This window comes from Pristis pectinata, chromosome 3, assembly GCF_009764475.1.
Source record: "Pristis pectinata isolate sPriPec2 chromosome 3, sPriPec2.1.pri, whole genome shotgun sequence".
In the NCBI taxonomy this organism is placed as follows: domain Eukaryota; kingdom Metazoa; phylum Chordata; class Chondrichthyes; order Rhinopristiformes; family Pristidae; genus Pristis; species Pristis pectinata.
In genome coordinates this window covers 93,548,689-93,574,141 of record NC_067407.1, presented here as the reverse complement: position 1 = coordinate 93,574,141, position 25,453 = coordinate 93,548,689, and the positions used below count along the sequence as shown (strand labels likewise).

General features: G+C 41.3%; 1 protein-coding gene and 1 long non-coding RNA gene across 2 annotated transcripts in view; one reads left to right on the top strand and one right to left on the bottom strand.

Moving 5' to 3' along the window:
* LOC127568478 (uncharacterized) overlaps positions 1 to 19,756 on the top strand; it is an 84,885-nt gene extending 65,129 nt beyond the window's left edge. Inside the window, exon 3 of the long non-coding RNA XR_007956013.1 lies at positions 19,594 to 19,756. This is a non-coding gene — a long non-coding RNA (uncharacterized LOC127568478). The remainder of the gene's footprint in view (positions 1 to 19,593) is intronic.
* abch1 (ATP-binding cassette, sub-family H, member 1) overlaps positions 1 to 23,820 on the bottom strand; it is a 78,814-nt gene extending 54,994 nt beyond the window's left edge. Inside the window, exon 1 of the mRNA XM_052012265.1 lies at positions 23,570 to 23,820. The gene's annotated coding sequence lies outside the window, so the exon portion shown is untranslated. The remainder of the gene's footprint in view (positions 1 to 23,569) is intronic.
* Positions 23,821 to 25,453: the final 1,633 nt, after the last annotated feature.

Sequence of the window (25,453 nt, the reverse complement as noted above, 5' to 3'; positions counted from 1 at the left end):
CATCTATCCATTCAGGTAGCCATAAGGAATCCTGTGCCACTATTCCAAGGAGAGCAGGGGAGTCCTCCTGGTGTTTTGGCCAAAAATGATCTCTCAAGCAAAAAGTTATCAAAACAATATAACAAGACAATACGCCTTCAGGCTCTCTGCGCCCTCTCTGGGCAGGAGGTACAGGAGCCTGAAGACCCACACCTCAAAGTTCAACAACAGCTTCTTCCCCAATGCCATCAGGCTTTTGAACTGACCTGATGAACCTTGACACTACCTCCGACTATATTTTGTTTTCTCTCTCTCAATCCAGTGTCATTATGTTTACCTTGTTGTTTATTTTGCACGTAAGTTATGCAAAATTTATATTAATTTAAGTTTATGTTAACTTATTTTTGTCTTCGTCTTGTAATGTACTGTGCTGCTGCTGCAGAAAACTAATTTTCATAGCATTTATGCCCTGTGTATGTATGCCTATGATAATAATAAACTTGAACTTATTGTGTGCAAATTTCCTGCTGTGTTCCCCTAATTTCCTACAGTGATCACATTGGAAAAGCAATGACGTGGCTGTGAAGGTTTCAATGGGAGAGTGACCTCAAAGAAGCAAATAACATTTTTCAATGTGCTTACAAGGTAGAAACGGAGAAGCTCTTTCTTCCAGTTAGAGAGTCCAGAATCTGGAGCTTATAGGCTCAGAAGGACCTGGCCATTGAGGACTGACATGAGATGACTCAAAGGTTGTGAGTCTTTAGAATTCTCCATGTGGAGGTTGTGGTTACTTAGTGACTGAGTACATTCCAAAATGAGGTTGTGAAATTTTTGAACATGGGAATCAAAGGATGTAAGGTTTGGGCAGGAAATGGAAATAAGATAGATGATTTTTCATAAAAACTGGAAGTGCTGAAAATACTTGGGAAGTCCATCAGCATCGGCAGAGAGGGAAACAGAGTTAATGTTTCAGGTCAATGACCCTTCATTGTAACATAGATGTGTCATGCTGTTACCGAAAGACAGAGCAGGTCCAAAGGGCCTAGTTCTGCTCCTATTTCTTTGGTTCTTGATGTGCATTTATTCTTAATCTGTGTTTATAATGTAAAAAGTTATTACTGTAACTCCACAGAGAAAAATATGCCAATTCGTTTACACTAACTACCTCGAGCCACAATGGGAGGTTTATTCGAAATTATTTGAAATAATTGCGGCACCCTGCCACCAAGTGACTTTATTGGGTACTGCAAATGTTGCATTTTCTTCATCTGCCATGAATCACACTACTGTAGTATGCAAGGGGTCAATATGGGCCATTGAGCCTGTTCCAGTTTTTTAAAGAGTAATCTACTTCTTGCTCTTTCCCAACATCCCTGCAATGTTTTCTCGTCTTAACTAATTCGTCCTTATAGCTCCTAATGAATCTGTTTCCACCACCGTATCAGGCAGTGCATTCAAGTTCCTTACTTTTCACTGCAGAAGAAAATTTATTCTTATGTTACCTCTGTTTTTTCTGTGCCAATCATATTTAATCTGTGCCCTCGTGTTGTCAACTGTTCAAACATTGGAAACATTAATCAGTTGAAGCCATTATGATTTTAAACATATTTATCCAGTCTCCTCTAGGTTGCTCTGAAGAAAACAACCCCAGATTATCCACATAACTCCAGTCCTTCATTCCAGGTACCAATGTTGTAAATCTCTTTCATAGCTTCTCCAAAGCTGTCACATCATCCCCAAACCATGATGTCCAGAGTTGGATACAATTCTCTAGTTGAGGCAAACTTCACGATATACCTTGTTGTGACCTTGCACCTTATTGCACTGCACTTTCTCTGTAGCTGTGACACTTTACTCTGTACTGTTCTTGTTTTTACCTGTACTACATCAATGCACTCAGTACTAACGTAATGTAACTGCACTGTGTAATGAATTGACCTGTACGATATGCAAGACAAGTTTTTCACTGTACCCCGGTACAAGTGACAATAATAAACCAATACCAATTTTAATTTTTGTTTTGGCTGATCTGATGATTTTAATTTTAGTTTTGGTCTGACCATTCTTCTTTCTCTCTCTCTCGTCTGTACTTGAACCAGCTCTGCAGAACTATCAGAAGCTGCCAGACAATTGATACATTAACGACAGAATTCCTTAGTGAGGTGGAAAAATTGAATCAACGTTCTTCATCCCCAGCAAAAGTGGCATCTCTGTCTTACATTCGCTTGAACCCCAGTAGTTGCCCAGTCCCTTACCTGGTGGCAAATGTACATTGAACATCAGCACCATTTTGTGCCTAAAACCTGCTTCACAAATCTAAACATTTCTTAATGGATTTTAACACTTACAAAACAAAAAAACAGCTTGCAAAGCACAGACCCTTTACAAATTCTTCTAAAGAATTAGGACCACCTCAGATTTTGTTACTGGAATGAAATTGTGAAAAACAGTATGATAAAATGACATGGGTATTTTGCCATGAATTGTTTGTTCAAACCCAGAATTGGAACTGTGTCAAAAAACTATCCATTCCCAAAATTACTGGCATATTGTGTCCTTCATGCAAAAGGTGTTTTGTTCCCCAAAGCAAATCACAAAGCTCAGTGTTAAGTTCTCCAAATCTTCAGCCTCAGGAGTGAGTATGCAAAGTAAGTCGATGAAAGCATTCATGCTTTGCTGCTTTCAATGTGAAGAAGATTTGGGAAAATATCACTCTCATGCTTATATCTCTGGAAAAACTGAACAGTTCAGCTAACAGTTTTTATTCATGAGGCAACATTTCAGTCAGGACTACTGCTCTCAGCTGCAGAGAGGAGCACCCACAGAATCCTAGGTAGACCCTAGCTCCACTGCCAACATGCCTACACCACAGTAATAATAATAGCAGTTATATACCATCTTTAACTTAATAAAATTACATTCATCACCAAACAAATTCCTCCTCATTTCACATGAGTGTTGATTCTTGTTCAGGAACATCTTAAAGCTGGAGTCCTGCTGAGGCAAAACATTAAGAATGTTATTTACATTTTAGTGTTGGTGAAAAGTGCTCTACACATGTGGTTAAGTGTCCCTGCACTTAGTTTCATACTTTAGGATAGTGCAGCAAAAAGCTGACATTGGACTGCAATCCAGAAGCAGATACTCATCACACTTGTGCGCTCTTGTGCTTTTTAAGGAACAACTTTCCCCACGACAAACCACTTCTGCATAATTCACATTACAATGGCGACAGAATGTCATGAAAACAAATAAATGCTTTAATTCAAAAATATTGGTCAGTGGAAGTTCTCCTTAACAGGAGTTAGTTCACAGTCAGCAGGATTCAGGCTGTGGGTGATCTTCATGTGTGAGCCCAAACTGCAAGACTATTGCAGCAAAAGTGATCACAATCCCAGTATTTTTTAGTCATGGTTTTTCAATCGTAATGAGGACATTCTGGCTAATTTGTGAAAACTGAGCCTATTGAACCCTATGTTTGATTCAGTATGATGGGCTGAATAGCCTTCACTTAAAAGCAAAGAACAGAGAAGTCCTTCTCCTTCCTGTAGTACTATACCATGAGTCTATATGAGATGCTACATCTGCCCTTTTATCCTCTCCATCCCCACTGTTCGGCCCTCAGTCTTTAGTAGTGAAGCTGCAACTTACCTCCAGTTCTTTCAATTTAGGCAATTGTTTTCGCTCTCATGGTGAGGTTTAAACTAGGAGAACTAAACTCAGACAGGATGACCTCTGTGTAGAACACCTGACTTCAGTCTGCGAGTGTGACCCAGTCAAAGGGTGTTTTAATTCCTTGTTCCCCTCCCTCTCTGTCCTCGACCTATACTGTTCCAATAAAGTTCAACATAAGCTTGAGGAACAGCACTTCATCTTCAAACCAGCAACACTGCTTTGAGTTCAACATTTTCAGAGAATCAATATTTCCAGTATTTTAATTTTAGATTTCCTGTATTCATAGTTCTCCCTTTTGGTAATTGCAGGTGAGTTTTACCCTTCGCTCTATTACACTGCCTCCTGCGTGACCTTTTGTTCCTTTATGTCCTGTTACCACTCTCCTTAACCTGTACTATAACCCCTTTATGGCATTTATTTGTTACCTGCCTTCTATCCTTTCATGAACTTTATCCTCTGTTTCTCTCCCCTTCCTCCTTTCTCTGAATCTTAAAAGCATGTTTATCTCTGACTTCACCCAATTCTTGAAGAAAGATTATCGTCCTAAGGTGTTAATTCTGATTCTCTCGCCACAGATGCCAACTATTTTCTGGTTTTTTTTGGACTTCTTTTTTGGACACAGGCACGGTAGTATAGCAGTTAGCGTAACGCTATTACAGCACCAGCGACTCAGGTTCAATTCTAGCCACCGTCTGGAAGGAGTTTGTATGTCCTCCCGTATCTGGGTGGGTTTCCTCCGGGTGCTCCAGTTTCCTCCCACATTCCAAAGACATACGGGTTAAGAAGTTGTGGGCATGCCATGTTGGCACCGGAAGCGTGGTGACACTTACGGGCTGCCCCCAGAACACTCTACGCAAAAGATGCATTTCATTGTATGTTTTAATGTACATGTGACTAATAAAGATATCTTACCTTAGCTTCTACATCACTTTGCTTTTGCAGGGGCATGTTTAACACCATTATTATTATCAAATTTGTCCAGAGATGTTAATTATATCCATAGTTTGACACCATCCCTAGATTCTAATTCATTCAGAGCTTCAGACTATACATAAAGCCCCATTTCATCATTAACCCAATTGCTTAGTTGCCAAACTGAAAACCATGGTCCTACCTACAGATTCATCTGTGACCTTGTTCTCTTCAGCCTCACATATTGCTCATAGCCAATGTTCCTCATACTCTGGTCTCCAAGGCATTTTCCCATTGATGACAGTCCCTTTGGCCACTTTATCTCCACATTCTAGAGCTCACTTTCTAAACCCCATTGCAGTGATATATCTCCCTCCACCCCAAAAAGCCTTCTTGCAACTTAGCCTGCAACTTCCAACCTACTGCTACAATTTCCCTCCTGCTCCCCTAAGCAGATTTTTCCGGTGGATTGTAGGAAACCACTGCATCTATCAATAATACACATTGATGCACTTGGAAAAATTTTACACGTTTACTTCCTTCTTGAAACGGTTTTATTTTACATTTGGAACAAGTCTACTTCCTTTTCTTTGGCTCAGATTCAATTCCTGAATTATATATAAAATCAGTTCTAATAAAGTTTTTCTTTTACAAAATAGCCAGAAATATTTCAGTTCATCCCTGCAAGATGCTAATTATGTTACCCATCGGTCAACCATCACAGTTGAGCCTGTACAACAATATATTTGATTACATCATTGGTTTCTTGCACATCTTTGGTTTCTTCTCTCCACCACCAGTGGTTAGAGAATGTTTACCCTTGTGTTCAGATGCCAAGCTCCAACTCATCATCAAAGCTTTCACTGAAGCATATGGGAGGATGGGCCTTAGACTTAATACCTGCAAGACAAAGGTCCTCTACTAACTTGTCCCTGCTGCTGCACACTGCCCTCTGGTAACAGAAGTTCATGGCAAGGTGTTGGAAAATGTGGGCCACGTCCGATATCACTGGAGCCACCCCTCAGCAAAGGTAGATATTGATGATGAAATTCACAAACTCCTTCGATGAGCCAGCACAGCCTATGGTCGATTGAGGAAAAGGGTGTTTGAAGATCAAAATCTTAGGTCTGGCACAAAATTCATGGTCAACTGGGCAGCAGTGCAGTGACCTCTGCCCTCCAAAATGTTTCTGAGACTTGGACAACCTGCAGCAGGCACCTCAAGGCACTGGAAAATACCACCAATGCTGCCTTAACAAAGTTCTCCGAATTCACTGGAAGGACAATCAAAACGTCAGTGTCTTCTCCCAGGCTAACATCCCTAGTATCACTCGACCCTCTAGTTACACTTGGTCTGCTACGTTGGGCAGGCCACATCATTCACATAGCTGACATCAGACTCCAAAATCAGAGACTTTATTCTCAGCTCTGACGTGGGAACAGATTACCAGGTGGACAGTGGAAAAGACTGAAGGCTCAAAGGCTCCTTGAAGAGCTGCAACATCCCCACTGACTCCTGGGAATCCCTGGCCTATGACCACTTAAAGTGGAGAAGGAGCATTTGGGCTGGCATTGAGAATCTCAAGCACATAAAAGCCCTGCATTAACTGCGGAGGTAATGTATAACTACCCACCCACCCATCCTTCTCAAACTCAAGGGACTGCCTAAGAACTTAAGCATAGGCTCCGACACTGGAATTTCCTCCCTAAGCCCAGGAATTGATTTTGGGCTTCAGGAAGGGGAAGTCGGGAGAACACACACCAGTCTTCATTGAGGGGTCAGCGGTGGAAAGGGTGAGCAGCTTCAAGTTCCTGGGCGTCAACATCTAGGAGGATCTATCCTGGGCCCATCACATTGGTGCTATCACAAAGGAGGATGCCAGCGGCTCTACTTCATTTGGAGTTTGAGGAGTTTTGGTATGTCATCAAAGACTCCTGTGAATTTTTATAGATATACGGTAGAGAGCATTCTGACTGGTTGCATCACCGCCTGGTATGGAGGCTCCAATGTGTAGGATCAAAAGAGGCTGCAGAGGCTTGTAGACTTAGTCAGCTCCATCACAGGCATAACCCTCCCCGCCATCGAGGACATCTTCAAGAGGCGGTGCCTCAAGAAGGCAGCATCCATCATTAAGGACCCTCACCATCTGGAAGGAGGTACAGGAGCCTGAAGACCTACACCCAACATTTCAGAAACAGCTTCTTCCCCTCCACCATCAGATTTCTGAACGGTCCATGAACCCATGAACACTACCTCGTTATTCCTCTTTTGCACTATTTACTTATTTTTGTAACTTATAGTAATTTTTATGTCTTTATGTCCTGCACTGCACTGCGGCCACAAGACAACTAATTTCACGACATATGTCAGTGATAATAAACCTGATTCTGAAAAAATTCTGAACCCTTCTGCTTTTCTACCGCTCCATTTTAAAATGCTCCTAAACACCACCTGTCAACCCAGCGTTTTGCTCACTTGTCCTAACATTTCCTTGGTAGCTTGGTGTCAAATTTTTGTTTGGGGGTTGCTCCTTTGAAACACCTTGGGATGTTTTACCATGTTAAAGATTCCATATCAAGGTAACTTTCTGTTGCTGTTGCTGCTGTTGGACTAAAACAACTGGTTTCAATTTTATTGTAATCAGACTTACATTCTTTCATGAAAGTCAGCTACATTCAGAAGCGAGGAATATGACTGATTCTGACTATCCTCTGATGCTGAGTTCAATGGGATGCTGACTTGGCTTCAGTTGATCACAGGCCAATAATCCCATCCGGGAACATTGTAGTTTACTTATCTCTGTTCCTCGCTGCATTGACTAAATCTGCATTTGTATAAATGTCTGTCATGGCCTCAGGATGTCCCAAATGGCTAATAAAGTTACTTCTGAAGTATAGTTCCAGTTGAAACAGAGGACAAGTTCAACACAGCAAAGAGAAAATGATTTGATAATCTGTTTTGCTAACATTGTCTAAGGGACAAATATTGGCCAGAACACTTGGGTAACTCCCTTGCTCTCCTGTGAATGAGTGCACTGGGATCTGTTATGTCCTGCCAAGACAGCAGATGAGGCCTCAGTTTATTACTCCAGCCAGAGTGAGTGCTGCCACAGTGGTAGCTCATGGCTGCTTTATTTAATTTTAAGACAACAATTTTCAAACTGTCAGTAGCTTGCTGAATAATTTTGTAACTTTTGTTCATTCTCCTTCTGAGAAAGTAAACAATAAATCCTGCATTGAACCAACTACTTATTCAAAGATGATAAATGGAAAATTTTGAAAGGAAGGACTGCAGATATTGCCACTGCTGCACTTATACAAATGATGCCCCTTTGAGTTCCCCTTTGTTATTTGGCACCGATAGCACAAATGTTGATAGAGTAATACAGCACAGAAGGAGGCATTTGGCCCATCCATTCTGTGGTGTTTTGGCAAAGTGTAATGCAGCCAATCCCACACCCTAATTCCTTATCCTATAACCCCATGATTTTCCCTTTCAAATGTTTATTCCTTTTGAAGGCTCCCGTTAAATTTGTATCCATCATCCTATCAGGCATAAGGCACTAAATACTAACGCTGTGATGAGAAAAAAAGGGTTTTCTTCACATTGTCTCTGGTTCTTACACCAATCATCTTCCACCAAAGCTCTCCAGTTACCAATCCTTCAGCCATTGGCAACAGTGTCTCTTTATTTACTCTAGGTTTTCAATAAATCTCAGTATTCTTGGCTTAATGACAACAATCCAGTTTCACTAGTCTATCTAACTGCTATCGCTCATCCACGGAAGCATGCTAGGATATGCAGGAAAATGTTTTATATAACTCCTTTAAAATTTCTAACACATATCGACCATATTCAGCAGAAACAAGAAGACACCATAGAAATGTGTTGATTTTACAACAACAGCAGTGCAACAAACATTTCACAAACTTGTAAACACTCAGATCAATTGCCATCTGTGCAGAATACTGACATCAGAGACTTTTGCCATAATCACTGCAATGCCTCTCTTTATGTGTTGAAGGCTGTACTCCAAGTGGACCACACTCATCACAGACCGTAAGCCAGTAGATTTGCAGAACAAACACAACTGTATTGCCCAGTTTCTATATACATTTTTAACAGTTAGTATCACCAATTGATAAATAAATCCACATTCCATACATCTACAATATCTTTATAATCATGCCAAAGAGTCCATTCTTTATTTGATGCCTATGCACCCTGTCAAAGGCTTTGTAAAGTCCAAATATGTACAGCTTAACAGCATCCATCAAATTTGTAGAATTCAACCGTGTTTGTAAGACAGATGTTTATCCTCCTCTGCCAAGGTACACATCACTTTTAACTCTTGTGAAAGGGTTGTATCACTGACCATGTCTCATGATCCCTTCCCACAATTTTAATGCAATTGATGTCTTCCCATCTGGACTGTTCATTCCTGCTTTTAACAGAGCATCTGTTTAGCAGCAACCCCAGATTCCAGAAAATGGATGAACAAATAAGCAAAGGGCTAACCTGAACACAGCAGATACTCTTTCAGCAATCTGGGGGAGAGGCACGGTTTGACTTTGACTTGTTATTCTGCTGCAGATTAGATTTGCATCTGTCTTCAGGAATATCTCACATATGTTGATATACTCACCCTTTGTGCATATACTTCCTTCTTGAAACTGTTACACTTTTACTTCTGGAAAACTTCTCATTTACACTTCTCTTTTCTCTTGCTCAGAATTGACCACTAAATTGCCCTTTATTTGTTTATTTTCGATTGGTTATAATAATATTGTAAATTTAACAGTTTTTTTCTGTCCATCCCTTGACCCAGATGCAGATCTAATCTTAGAATTACATTTACTTTAACATTTACTATTTTGGTATTAACTATACCCTGTATTAATGATAACTTAATATACTTTCTGAAGAAGTAATGGCTGGTGAAATTAGTAACCATTAGAAATTCCACCTGAATCTGCTGTGAGGAATCCTTTGGTTCCCTTTGACTTCTAACATAACTAAAAATAATGTTCACACCGGCTCCTTTTATACTGACCTTTTGGGTGAGCTGTCAGTGTACCTTTACCCCGACCCCTATTTTGATATTATTTTCTGTGAAAATATTTCTGTTTAAATATGACAGTCATTGTACTCAACAAATTCGGTGAGCACTTGTCAAGATTCTTCTCAATATTCTTTAAAAACCTCCCTGGCCCTTTAAATAGTTGGCAACAGTGCATTAGTTCATCAAAACTTTAAAACTGTAACTGACTAACACGTAGCATTGCTTGTACACTATACATACAATTGCATGAATTCACTTACCACTGTGTTGTTTCAAGATTCCAGACAGTGCAAAATATAACCTCTAATTTTATCAAAGTTATGGAACGCTACAGCCAGGTATCTGTAGAATTGCCTTAGCCTGGGAGTTTGCAGTTCTAATGTTGTGAAACCAGCCCCAATCAAATTAGCTTCCAATCAAACAGAACATAAGTTCATAAGAAATAAGAGCAGGATTGGGCAATTTTACCTTTCAAGCATGCTCTGTCATTCATCAAAATCATGGCTGATCCTCTAGTACAAAACATTTTCCTATGCAATCCCCATATTCTTTGATTTCCATAATATCCAGAAATCCACCAATCTGTTTTGAATGAATCTGCATCCACAACCCTCCAGATTAGAGAATTCCAGAGATTCACCATTCCTGTGAAGGAATTTCTTCTCATTTACTTCCTATATGGCCCACTCCCTCACTCTAAGACTGTGCCCTTGGTTTTAGATTTCTCAGCCAGGGGAAACATCCTCCCGTATCTGGCCTTTTGAGTCCTGTAAGAATTGTGTTAAGTTTCGATGAGATCTTTTCTCAATCTTCTAAGTTCTATATAACATAAGCTTACCGTACCCAATCTCTCCTTTTACAGTTAATTCCACCATACCCCTAGTGAATCCGGTGTGTCTAGTGAATCTTAGCTGCACACCCTCTTTGGCAGTTATATTCTTTTGTAGGTGAAGAGACCACATCTGTATACAATACTAGACGCTGTCTCACCAAAGCTCTGCATAATTATATAAGACACCTTTACTTGTGTACTCAAATGCTCCCATAATAAAAGCCAACCTACCATTTTTCTTCCGAATCACACTAGGCACCTGCATTGTGGGCTTTTAGTGATTTGCGTACATGGATACCTAGATACTTTTGAACATCAATATTATCTGATCTCTCATATTCAAAAAAGATCTCCACTTTTACATCCTCTTTTACGAGGATGTAAAAGTGGAGGAGATGTAAAAGTGGAGGAATGGGTTATAGGGAGCGGATGTGCAGGCTAGGACTTTATTCCTTGCAGTGCAGGAGATTGAGGGGTGATCTTATAGAAGTGTATGAAATCATGAGGGGCATAGATAGGGTGAATGCACACAATCTTTTTCCCAGGATTGGGAATCAAGAACTAGAGGACACAAGTTTAAGGTGAGAGGGGGAAGATTTAGTAAGAACCCGAGGGGCAACTTTTTCCACACAGAGGGTGGTATGTATATGGAATGAGCTGCCAGAGGAAGTGGTTGGGGCAGGTACAATAACAACATTTAAAAGACATTTTGGCAGGTACATGGATAGGAAAGGCTTAGAGGGATATGGGTCAAATGTGGGCAAATGGGACTAGCTTAAATGAGCATCTTGGCCAGCATGGATGAGTAGGGCCGAAGGGCCTGTTTCCGTGCTGTATTACTATATGACTCTTTTCTGTTTTGTGCTGCAGAGTGTATAACTTCACATTTTTCCACATTGTATTCCATCTGCCATATCTTTGCCTATCCTCTCAGTTTACCTTTATCCCCTTGAAACCTCTTTAATCCTCCTCCTTAATCATAATCCCACCTAGTTTTGAAACATCAACAAATTTAGAAATATGACATTTGATCCCCTCAGCCAAATTGTTGATATAAATTGTGAATAGTTGGGGCCTAAGCATTGACCCCTGTGATACTTCACTTGTTACAATCTGCCAATCTGAGAAAGATGTTTATTCCCACTCTTTGCTTTGCATCAGGTAACCAATTGTCAATGATAAATAGAGTGTTCACTAACTCTATAGTCTCCTCTTTCTAAATTCTGGGATGTAGTTGATTGGGTCCATGGGATTTATTGGCTTTCAGTCCTACCAACTTCTCTACCACTATTTTTTACTAGTCCTTATTTCCTTCAGCCTCATTTTCCCTAGACCCTTGGTTTTCTGGTATTTCTAGCAGTTTTTTTGAGTCAGACTCAAAGTGGTTGTTTAATTCCCCTGCCATCTCCTCTTTCCCCATTAGGATGGAGATAAGGAGGAACTGCTTTTCCCAGAGAGTAGTGAATCTGTGGAATTCTCTGCCTAAGGAAGCAGTGGAGGCTACCTCATTAAGTTTATTTAAGACACAGTTAAACAGATTTTTGCATAGTAGGGGAAAAGGCAGGTAGGTGGAGCTGAGTCCATGACCAGATCAGCCATGATCTTATTGAATGGTGGAGCAAGCTTGATGGGCCTACTCCTGTTTCTTATGTTCTTATTATAAAATCTCTTTGTTTCTGTTTACCCTCACTAATCTTTTCCTTTTTTCACACAGTCTCACAGTCTAATTGTATGTTTCTTGCCAATTTACTCTCATATTCTGTCACCTTTCTTTGTCAATTTCTTTGTACTCCTTTTCTCAGTTCTAAAATGTTCCGAATCCTCAGGCCAACTGTTACTTCTGGCAACTTCGTAATCTTATTTATTGTGTTTAATCCTACCTTTAGTTTCTCCTGTCAGTCACAGATGGACCACTTTTAGGGATTTTGTGCCATAAAGGAATATAATTTTTCTACAAATTATCTATTATTTCTTCAAAGGTTAGCCACTGCATGTCCACCATCATGCCTTTCAATATATTTTCCCAATCAGCCACAGCCAAATCATCCCTTACACCTTCTTAGATTCCTTTGTTTAAATTTGAGAACCTAGTTTTGCATGGCATGACATTACTTTCAACACTTCCCTAAAGGCCACTTTACAAAAACAAAATCAGTTAAACCTTTCTCATTGCATACTTGACACAAGAGATTCTGCAGATGCTGGAATCTGGAGCAACACACACAAAATGCTGGAGGAACTCAGCAGATCAGGCAGCATCTATCGAGAGAAATAAACAGTCGACGTTTCGGGTCGAGGCCCACCTTCAGGACTGGAAAGGAAGAGGGCAGAAGCCAGAATGAGAAGGTCAGGGGAGGGGGGAGGAGTACATGAAGGCAGGTGATAGGTGAGGTCAGGTGACAGGCGAGTTCAGGTGAGAGGGGGAAGGTGGGAGGGTGGGGGTGAGGGAGAAGTAAGAAGCTGAGAGGTGATAGGTAGAAGAGGCAAAGGGCTGAAGAGGAAGGAATCCGGTAGGAGAGGGCAGTGGACCATGGAATAAAGGGAAGGAGGTGGGGAAAGGATAGGCAGGTCATGAGGGTGGGGGAAGGGATGGGCAGATCATGAGGGCAGGGGAAGGGGAAAGGGGGCCACAGGAATGAGGGAAGACAAAGGAGGAAAAAGTGGGGCAGGAGAAGAGGGGAGGGGTTACTACAAGTTAGAGAAATCGATGTTGAGGCTGTCAGGTTGGAGACTACCAAGGCGGAATATGAGGTATTGTTCCTCCAACCTACATCTTGCCTCAACGTGGCAGTAGAGGAGGCCATGGACAGAGATGTCGGTATGGGAGTGGAATGTGGAATTGAAGTGGATGGCCACCGGGAGATCCTTGCTTTTGTGGTGGACGGAACAAAGGTGCTCAGCGAAGCGGTCACCCAGTCTACGTGTGGTCTCACTGATGTAGAGGAGGCCGCACCAAGAGCATCGGATGCAATAAATGACACCCTCAGATTCACAGGTGAAGCGCTGCCTCACGTGGAATGACTGTCCCTTTCCCCTTCCCCCGCCCTCATGACCTGCCCATCCTTTCCCCACCTCCTTCCCTTTATTCCATGGCTCACTGCCCTCTCCTACCGGATTCCTCCTCCTTCAGCCCTTTGTCTCTTCTACCTATCACCTCTCAGCTTCTTACTTCTCCCTCACCCCCACCCTCCCACCTTCCCCCTCTCACCTGAACTCGCCTGTCACCTGACCTCACCTATCACCTGCCTGCATGTACTCCTCCCCCCTCCCCTGACCTTCTCATTCTGGCTTCTGTCACGAACCAGCAACAAAAGAAACACACTGAGCATGATTTAGTGTTAAAAACTATTTTATTAATCACTACTTATGATAATACGTAAAATAAAAGTTAAAAAAAAAGTTAGTATGTTAGAATTCAAAAATGTTAAACCTCGAACGTTAACCCCAAAACTAAACTCTTCGTGTGTGTGTGTGACAAAGTCCAAAACTCCCAGTTCCTGAATGGTTCTTAAAGTTCAGTTCCGCAAGCCATAAAGTGAAACATGAGCAAGGGCTTCTTCAACAAACCACCGTTGTCTGAAGATAAGATGTAGATGTAGAAAAACATAGAGAGAGTACATACGAAATCCAAATGTTCCACGATGGAACCCAAACGACACTTCAGTGTTTACTCGGTAGTGACTTCCTCACCCCGAAAAGCATCCGAACCGTGGTCGTCCACACACAAATACCTGTTTCCTTCTACAGGTCAGCAACAAAGTGAACTCCACCGGATTACTTCCAACTTCCATACATGGATTTCAGTGGCAAACACAGTTATTGTTTCTCATCCATTGATAGAGAAAACAAGCAGGCTGGTGTCTCTCTCCCTTCTCTCTCTCTCCTTCTTCTTCTACCTTCTTCAACAACGTCATTACGTCCTTTATCTTCTATTGACGTAAGCACGCCCCACACACACATACATACACACTCTATCTTAAAGGGACATTCATTGAGTCCGTAACACTTCTGCCCTCTTCCTTTCCAGTCCTGATGAAGGGTCTCGACCCAAAGCGTCGACTGTTTATTTCTCTCGATAGATGCTGCCTGACCTGCTGAGTTCCTCCACCATTTTATGTGTGTTGCTCATTGCATACTGTTCCTCATTGGTTCCTGAACATATTGATCGAGAAAACCATCTTGTATACATTTCATGAAATCATCCTCTAATTATTATCACTAATTTGTTCGTCTATATATGAAGTCCCCCATGTTTACTGTACTATGGTAACATGCTCCTCTAATTTTCTTTAAACCATAACCTTTATTACACCTACTATTTGGAGGCCAAAAATAACTCCGACCAATGTTTTTGGCTCTTTATTGTTTCTCAACTTGGATGAAACTGATTCTACTTCTGCATCATGATCTCTCAAGCCAAAATAATTTTTCAGCACTGTACTAACCTCATCCCTTACTAATCACGCTACCTAATCTCCTTTTCCTCTTTGCTCATTTTTCATGTGTCAAATATACTTGAAGATTCAGCTACCAGCTTTTTTCACAATACAGACACATTTCTGTAATGGTAATTAGTTTATACCCATTTGCTTCTATTTGGGCCATTAGTTCATCCACCTTGCTGCAAATGCTGCATATATATTTAGCACCTTTAGTTCCGTCATTTTTACATTTTTCTGTACTTTGACTCTGTTTGGTTCTCGACTTAACTTCTGACGCCTATTCATTTTGGTTACTTTTCTCATTTCCACGTCCTGCTTTGTTTCTCTCCTTCCTCAATTCCCCTTGAGGTTCCCCTCCCCGTCCAATGCTACTTTAAACCTTCTCCAATGCTACTGGGAAACCCTCCAAGAATGTTGGTTCTGCTTCTGGTGCGGTGTAACCCGTCCGACTTGTATAGGTCTGAATGTGATATCAAGGTGCCCTAGTGAAAATGACGTGGATAGGCAGCAAAGGGATGACAATCCGATGGATGGATTCATACTTTGCTTAAAGGAAGAAGGTTGTAGATGTTGGAGGTAAATCATCCCAAACCCATGACATTACTGTGGAGGTCCTCGGGGCAGTGTCCTAGGCCCAACCATTTTCTGCTGCTTCTTCAATAACATTCTTCTGTCATAAGGTCAGACATGAGGATTTTTGCTGAAGATTACACAATATTAATTCCATTCACAACTCCACCACTTACTGATTCCACTCCAAGTTGCACACCATCCTGACTTGGAAACTTATCACCATTTCTTCCTGGTTACTTGGTGTATATCCTGGAACTCCCTACTCAATAACATTCTGGGAGAACCTTCACCAGAAAGTCTGCAACAGTTCAAGAAGGATGCTCATCATCACATTCTCAAGGGCACTGAGAGATGGCTAGTAAATGTTGACATTATTAACAATGCCCAGATCAGTTTGGCTCAATCAGTCTCCCAACAGATTAAAGTACTGATCGATACTGCATTGACTCCTGGCTGTAAACCCAAACACTCACCATTTAGATCACGAGGGATAAAAACTAGATGTGGAAATAAAGTAATGCTAAATCAAGCTCCATGGGGGCTGTTGGGTGAGGTATTGAGTGACTGAACTAAAAAGGGAATGAATTCATACAAGTTAATTATGAATTAATTCTCCGTGTGGGTGTAATACCTCAAATGTTGTGATTACTGAATACTTATTAGAAATCTGTAATTTCCTGGGAGAGGCATAAAAATAAATGGTTTGGGCCAATTAGGGAAAAGAAGTGAAAAGCTTCTCTCATTTCCTTTGCCCAGCCAATCTAATCTAGCAAACCAAAAGGAACTGAGTACATAATTTGAATGAAGCAGAGATTAGAGTATGCACCTGTAGAGATTATTTCATTAGTGCCAGGAAAGCTCATCCATTTTTTCAACAGTAATTTATTAGGTCAAATTAAATGGAAAAAAGATGAAAAGGATGGTGGGAGCAGGTTGTGCACGTGGGGAGAATCTGTTTGCAGTTACATCATGTCAATGTAAACCAGTAAAGGGATATAATCTAAAAGGAAACCAGTCATTGAATAATGTATTAATCAAAAGGAAGCAAAATAGTTGTTGGAAAGAAATCAGCTAGCCCTGCAGCACTAACAATTATAAAACGAATAATGTTTGAGCCTAAATGTAGTCTATAAGACTACATTCAAAAAATATGCACACATTCTGCAGGAAGCTAAACCAAGTGGCTATGGATAGTGTTATTTTATTCATTTGGTAACAGGAAAGTGAGGAGGTTGATTCAATCAATTATTGATTGGTTTTAATAAGGAATTTGAGACATCTGGGTTTTCACAGAGAAATGTGAGGAGGCTAGAAAGAAGTTAATCCCTTCCAAACCTTATCAGAATTATAGAATGATAATGAACAGCGGGAGGTCATTTACCCTGTGGCTGTGCTGGATCTTTGCAAGGGATACCCTATTAATCCCATTCTGCTACTGGCTTTTCCCTTCAAGTTTCTCCTCAGGTTTTAATTGAAACCGTTTCCATCATAGGCATAAGTGGTTGCAAAATTAGGAAGAAAGGAAACTTATATTTGCATCGTTACGCTCTCACAATATCTCAGATAGCACCACATCCAATGAATTCACCAGGATGTTGCCTGGAATGGAGGGATCTCATTACAAGGAGAGCCTGGGATTGTTCTCACTGCAGCACAGGAGGTCGAAAGGTGACCTTATAGAGTTTTATAAAATTATGAGAGGCATGGATAGGATAGATAGACACAGTCTTTTTTCAAGGGTAGGGGAGCCTTAAAACTAGAAGACATAGGTTTAAGGTGCGAGGGGAATATTTGAGATATTAAGGAGATCTGAGGGGCAAGTTTTTCACACAGAGGGTGGTGGGTGACAGAGGAGGTCGTAGATGCAGGTACATTTACAACATTTAAAAAGCATTTGGACAGGTCTATCGATAGGAAAGGAATAGAGTGATATGGGCCAGATGCAGGAAAATGTAATTAGTGTAGATAGGCATCTCAGTTGCACTGGATGAGTTGGGCAAAAGGGCCTGTTTCTTTCTGTGCTGAACAATGCTGTGAATTCTTTCTTTAATGTGCCTAACTGTTGTTCTGTGAGCCAAACAAGGCTGCCACTTCATATTCCTATAAACTGAAGGGTTAATCTGTTTTTGGTGGTATTGGTTAAGTAAGGAATGTTGTAAGGACAAAACAAAATATGAATCCACTGATAAACTGGAAGTCAACTAATGAAACAGAGAAATTTTACCTGTTTTACTTTCTTGACAATAACAAATTTATAATGCATGTGATTTTGTTTTCTTTCCTTTGCCTGAGAATGATTTTCTTCTAGAACCTCATTCCAAGAGGTAATACTTTATGTATAATGTTGTCAATGAGTTTTGAGAGATTTGTCAAGTGGGCAAGAAATGGGGAAAGCTGAGCTGAACCCAATTTAACATCTACACCAACAGCAGGGGTCACTAGAGAGTAGCTGGAAATGAGAATATTATCAGTCTCCAGCCCTGTCCCAAATGTCCTGGCCTGCAGCAGCCAACACTGGCTTTCTACTGATCAATGCACATCCCTCAATGAAGCCACAAAAACAGATTAACTAGTAATTTGTCTGCACTCAGTTATTGGCTGTGAAGCATTTTGCAGTCTTGAGAATGTGAAGGGTGCTGTATAAATGCAAGTTTGTTCTTCTTAACATAGGTACAGAAACATTCTGATAACAATGGTGGAATGTGCTGATATCACAGAATGCTGAGACCTGGGGCATGCACAGCCTCCACAATTCTAGAATTAATCTCAGTCATATCTCCTGTGAGGAAAACAAAAGATTCAAGGTAGAGATATCGGTTTCAGTCAAAACAGGACAAGCAGGATGAATCTGCACGACAGGTGCCATATACTGCAACATTGCATTGTTTTTGAAAAGCTAACTCGTGGATCTCTGAAGTGCTGAGTTATGGAAATTCCTTGTTACTCCTACTAAACATTGCGGTGTGTAGGACTGCTAAACAATTCTAATAAGTTAGATTTTGAATAATGATTAGACTCGCATATTCTAAGGTCTAAGATTGTATGAACTGCTTGTTAAGATTGTAAACAAGATTGTAGTACAGCACGATAAAAATGCACCAAGTGAAAATGAGTCACAATGGCCGAGAAATGACATTATCAGGCAAACAAACATTTCAATGAAGTTCCTGATGAAGGGTATTGGCCTGAAACGTCGACTGTTTATTTCCCTCCATAGATGTTGCCTGACCTGTTGAGTTCTTCCAGCACTTTTTATGTATTGTTTCAATGAAGTTTTTCTAATAGCCTTCACTGTATCCAGTGCTGTCAGCTGCTTCTTGATGATGTGGAGTGAATTAACTTGGCTTGAGATTGGGCTCTGTGAGGTGAGGATATTGAGAGGAAGCCAAGGTGGATCATTTATTTAGCACCTCTGGATCAACATGATTGTGAATGTTTCAGCATTTTCCTTAACACCCATATCCTGGGCCTCACTATCATTGTGAATTGGGATGTTCTTGCAGCCTTTTCCCTCCTATTAGCTCTTTAACTGTCTGACCATTCATGACCAGATGTTGTAGCACTACAGAATTTTGATCTGATTCTTTGGTTGTGAGATTGCTTAGCTCCATCTATTGAGTGTTCTTTATTATCTTTATTAGTCACATGTACATTGAAACACACAGTGGAATGCATCTTTTTGCACAGAGTGTTCTGGGGGCAGTGCAAGTGTCACCACGCTTCCGGCGCCAACATAGCATGCCCACAACTTCCTAACCCGTAAGCCTTTGGAATGTGGGAGGAAACCGGAGCACCCGGAGGAAACCCACGCAGACATGGGGAGAACGTACAAACTCCTTACAGACAGCAGCTGGAATTGAACCTGGGTCGCTGGCGCTGTAATAGCATTACACTAACCGCTACACCACCATGCCTTGTTTAGCACACAAATAGTCCTACATTGCATATTCACTGGGTTGCAATTCATTTCTAGGAAGGCCTGGTATTGGCAAGCCATTTTGCATTCCTCATTGAACCAGGGCTGATCCCCTGGCTTGATAAAACCATATCCTCACTTGATAAATCTGTCCAAAAAACATGTAACTTAGATCTTCTTTTTCTTTTCCTTATTTCTATAGAATAGAAAAGGCACACAGAGTTTTGCCGAAAATAGATGTGAGAACCCTTTCCACGTGCAAAGAGAAGTAAAATGCAGATGTTCTGAGCTGAATTAGACTGCTCCGGAATTGTTACATGGCAACTATATTCAAGAAAAATTAGGTGTACATGGAGACTTACCGGTGGCTCCTTAAAGGAAATGTGGCAGTCAACCACCAAAAAGGCAAGTTTATAAGACCCAAACAAGGAGTCAGAGAGTGTGGGAATACTTCTAGTCCCATGTTAGAACCATAAGTTATCACCAGCATCCCATGTCCCCATTGACCACTGGCCTCTGGGTCTTGATGATCATCATCTTGACTGCTACCCTCATGGCTTTTCTTCCCTCTCCTAATCACCTCCCCCTCCAAACTGAAACCTTGAACCCCTTAACAGGTATAGAACAACACAGCACAGTACAGGCCCTTTGGCCCACAATTTTGTGCCGACATTTTATCCTGCTCTAAGATCTATCTAACCCTTCCCTTCCACATAGCCCTCCACTTGTCTATCATTCATGTGTCTATATAAGAGTTACTTAAATGTCCATGATGTATCTGCCTCCACCACCTCAGCCGGCAGTGCATTCCACACACCCACCACTCTCTGTGCAAAAAAAACGTACCCCTGACATCCCCCTTATATCTTCCTCCAATAACCTTAAAATTATGCCCCCTCGTGTTAACCATTGTCACCCTGGGAAAAAGTCTCTGACTGTCCACTCATTCTGTGCCTCTTATCATCTTGTACACCTCTATCAAGTCACCTCTCATCCTCCTCCTCTCCAAAGAGAAAAGCCGTAGCTCACTCAACCTATCCTCATAAGACATGCTCTCTAATCCAGGCAGCATCCTGGTAAATCTCCTCTGCACCCTCTTTACATTCCACATCCTTCCTATAATGAGGCAACCAGAACTGAACACAATACTCCAAGTGTGCTCTAACTAGAGTTCTATAGAGCTGCAATATGACCTCTTGAACTCAATACCCCCAACTAATGAAGGCCAACACACCTTATGCCTTCTTAACAACCCTATCGACCTGTGCGGCAACCTTGAGGGATCTATGGGTGTGGACCCCAAGATCCCTCTGTTCCTCCACACTGCTAAGAGTCTTGCCACTAACCTTGTATTCTGCCTTCAAATTCGATCTCCTGAAGTGTATCACTTCACACTTTTCCGTATCTGAAGTATGTCAAGCCCAAGGCCTGGTATTATGGGGTATCTCTGGCACAGAAACTGAATTTCTACATTCCATCAATTGACAAAATAAGCCAGAAATTACAGCATCAGACAATAACCATAAGCTGCATTTATGCTTTTAAGAGAGAGAAGATGTTACAAGGAACTTTAGAATGATATAAGTAGAGGAAAAAAAACAATGAACTAAAGTAGGAGATATTAGGAGGAAAAGAATGAAAATCTGGACAAAAAGATTGGTTTCAAGTAAGAGAGGAAGATGGAGTAGCAATGGGTCTTAGGCAGAGAACCCCAAAACATTAATTTAGGCTATGCTGGTGGTAGCACTCGCACCAATGACGGGCAATATAAACAAATTACCGCAGTTAGCTGAATGGATAGTTTGATATGGGTGTACAGGTAAGGTTGGCCACATTCACAGACAAGTTTGGTTTGTTTCAGAACTATGCTGCAGGCAATGAGAAAAGGTATGGGCTATGATGCAGTGACAATTCCAGAGATACAGTGTGAGAATAATTATTCCATGATAACTTAACAGGCAGGGGAACTGGGAAAGGAATGTATAGCATTGTTGAGAATTTTTTTTATATTTAATCACAGGATGTGGACACCACACAAGACCAGCAGTTGATATCAAGCCCTATTTGCTCTTGAATTGGGAGGCTATTTCAGAAGCCGGTTTAGAGTCAACTACATTTCTGTGGGTCTGAAGTCACATTTTGGCTGTATCAGGTAACAACAGCAGATTAGTGTCTCTCAGAGGCATCTATGAACCACGTGGACTTTTTTTGATAATCTGGTACTTTCATGATCACCATTACTGACATTACCCTTTTAATTCAGAATGGATTTAATTAATGAAATTTAAATCTAGCAGCTGCAGTGGTTGATTTAAGCTTTTATTTCTTGATCATGCTGGTCCAGTTACTTACTGGTGCCCCTACGCTATTGTTCCCCTAAACTGCACAACTAATGCAGTGGAAAGAAGTCATGTCAGTAAGATTTATCAAAATTAGTTGCCAACCTGGTGAAAATCAATGCAGTACAATTATCTTGACCATGATGTTTTTGACCCACTAAAAACCCATTTCCAACACAAAAGCAAAATTATATGGGTTTTGGAAATCAGAAGCAGAATATACTAGGAATACTAGGAGAAGGTGAAGGAAAGAACAGGTTTTAAGCAGACATAGAGACAAGAAAAAGGAGGAAAGAACAAAAAGTAAGGGTTGTCATAGGGTATAAAACAGATAAGATTCATGACAAAATGGATGATGGTAAAAAGCAAAAAAACGTATGGGAACAGGACAAAGGAACAAAAGACTCTTAACTGCCTCCTCAGTACAGAGGCAATTAGTTTTCTGAAAAGGTGAAGGTCCCACCTGTAACTACAGTCAGCAAATGAAGAACGAAAAGACATACCCAAAATCACGTACAAGAAGAGCAAGAGGGAAATATGAAAAAATGAAAGGGTTATCAAAGAAAACTACACCAAATGCTGGAAACACACATCAGGTTTTTGATGAGTAAATGCTGCTTGATAACATCTTCTTTAGCACTTTCCATCACTGTGCAGTTCATTTAGATTTTTAGGGGCCAATCGTTCCTCATTTTGTACAAGTTTATGTTACAAAATGGCTTTAAGTAGAGGTATGGGATATAAAGTGCTGTAATGTTTAAATGAGCAGAAATTTTAATGTTGGGTCCTGTTAATTCAGTTATTAACCACAGTCAACTATTGCACCTCCTTTATTATTTTTAGCCATTTGATCAACACACCAACTTCCAAATAATAGGCAACATTATTAATATGCATCAGTGGTCTCTTGTTTTATGAACTGATAAAACAAGATAATTGAAAATATTATATTACAGCCTTTGTATTAATCACCTAATAATTAGGATTAAATCATTTTAATGCAGTTTGTTAAAAAAAATCAAATATCCATTGGCAGTTTAATGCTGTGCCCATTGATGCTGTCCAATTTGTACAAATCAGTGATCTATGTGATCAGTGATCCTAATTAAAACTCCCAGCCCAGTGGTGGCCAATGACGTAGTAAACATAGATTTATCATGCTTGCATAGCTCAAAGATTATTCATTTAAAAATGTATTTAAATAACTATCAAAATAAAACCTATGCACATTGGTTTCTGCAATTCCTGATTTGAGATTTGTACTTCAGTTATATAAAGTAAGAAGGAAAGTAGGATGCACAAACTTTTCACCTTTCATCACCTCAGGATATCTCAGAGTGATTACAGTCCAATGATGTACTTAATGAAATTTATCCACTGTTGTAATGTAGGAAACAAAGCAGCTAATATTTCCACAGTAAGCTCTCACAAACAGCAAATTAAATTGATTAGATTATTTTTATTATGTTACTGATTGAAGGACAATTATATACCGGAACACCAGGATTAATTCCCCAGTCTTCTTTCAGATACAGTAAAACTCTAATAATCCGCTATCCAACTATTTGGAAATTCCAATCGTTCGGCATTTGGCTCACCATGTGATATGTGCCACACTCCCTTTACGCTCACTGTGTTCCTGGTTCCCATACTGCCTTTAAACTTACCTGGGTTAACTAGAAAATTTATTATAAAGCTGTGTAACATCTAAAATATGTGAATTAAAAGTATGTCGTGGTATTAATAATGTGATCTCACTAATGGGCTGCACAATTGTCACAAGACTTGCTTCTTTTATCCATCGTCTGCTTTGCAATAAAGTTTCAACATTCCATTTACCTTAGAAAAACAAAGGACTGCAGATGCTGGAATCTAGATGAAAATCACTATGGTGCTGGAGGAACAGCAGGCCAGGGAGCATCTGTGGAGAAAAGCAGGTGGTCAATGTTATGATTCAACGTTTCAAGTCAGGACCCTTCTTCAAGACCGAAGATAGGAAAAGGGGAAGCCCAATATATAGGGGGGAAAAGCAGAGCAGTGATAGGTGGACACAAGAGGGGAGGCAGGGTGGGCACAGGGTGGTGATAGGTAGATGCGGGTAAGAGATAGTAATGGGCAGGTGCAGGGGAGGAGGGGAGAACAGATCCATCGGGGGATGGGTCAAAGGCAAGGAGGAAAAAAGGGGGGTAGAAAAAGAGAGAGAGAGGCTAGGAAAGCGAAGAAAAGAAGAGGCATGGCTGAGGGTGGGTTGTGGGTATTACTTAAAGTGGGAGAATTCAATGTTCTCGCTGCTAGGCTGCAAGGTTCCAAGATGGAAAATGAGGTGCTGTTTTTCCAATTTGCATTTGGAATTCTCCTGGCAGTGGAGGAGGCTGAGGACTGACATATCTGTAATGGAGTGGGAGGGGGAGTTGAAGTGACTGGCAATCGGGAAATGCAGATCGTGGTTACGGACGGAGTGCAGGTGTTATGTGAAATGGTCGCCTACTCTGTGTTTGATCTCGCCAATGTAGAGGAGGCCATACTTGGAGCACCGAATGCAGTCAATGATATGAAGGGAGGTGCAGGTAAATCTCTGTTTCATCTGAAAGGACTGTTTGTGTCCCTGGATGGAGGTGGTGTAGGGGCAGGTGTTGCACCTTTGGCGGGGGCAGTGGAAAGTTCCCGGGGTGGGAGCGGGATGGGTGGGGGGAGGAATGAACTAGGGAGTGGCAGAGAGAGCGATACCTGCGAAAGGCAGAAAGGGGTGGGGAGGGGAAGATATGCTTGGCGGTGGGGTCCTGTTGGAAATGGCAGAAGTGGTGGAGAATGATGTGTTGGATACGTCGGCTGGTGGGATGAAATGTGAGGACAAGGGGTTCCTATCCCTGTTGGGTCTGGGAGCAGTGGGGGTGAGAGCAGAGGTGCAGGAAATGGCAGAGATACAGGTGCGAGCTCTCTCAACCACAGTAGGGGGGAAGCCACAGTTAGTAAAAAAAAAAAGTTGGACATCTCGGATGTCCTGGAGTGGAAAGCCTCATCATAGGAACAGATGCGGCAGAGGCAGAGAAATTGAGAAAAAGGGATTGTGTCGTTGCAAGAGACAGGGTGGGAGGAGCTGTAATCGAGGTAGCTGTGGGCGTCAGTGGGTTTGTAGAAGATGTCAGTGGATAAGGAATCTCCTGAGATGGAGATGGAAAGATCGAGGAAGGAGAGAGAGGTGTAGAGATAGTCCAAGTGAATTGGAGAGTCGGGTGAAAATTAGTGGCAAGGTTTATGGAACTGTTGAGTTCTGCACGGGTGCAAGAGGAGGCACCAATGCAGTCGTCAATAGAGCGGAGAAAGAGATGGGGAATGGGGCCTCCCTTAATATAATTACTGCATTCAGTACTCCAAGTGTGGCCTCCTCTACATTGGCGAGACCAAACGCAGACTGGGTGACCGTTTCGCAGAACACCCGCACTCTGTCCGTAACCGTGATCTGCATCTCCCCATTGCTGGTCACTTCAACTCCCCCTCCCACACTATCACTGATATGTCAGTCCTCGGCCTCCTCCACTGCCAGGAGAATTCCAAACGCAAACTGGAGGAACAGCACCTCATTTTCTGTCTTGGAACCTTGCAGCCTAATGGCATGAACAACTGAATTCTCCCACTTTAAGTAATCTCCACAACCCACCCCCATCCATGCCTCTTCTTTCCTTCCCTTTCCTAGCCTCTCTCTCTTTTTTCTACCCCCCTTTT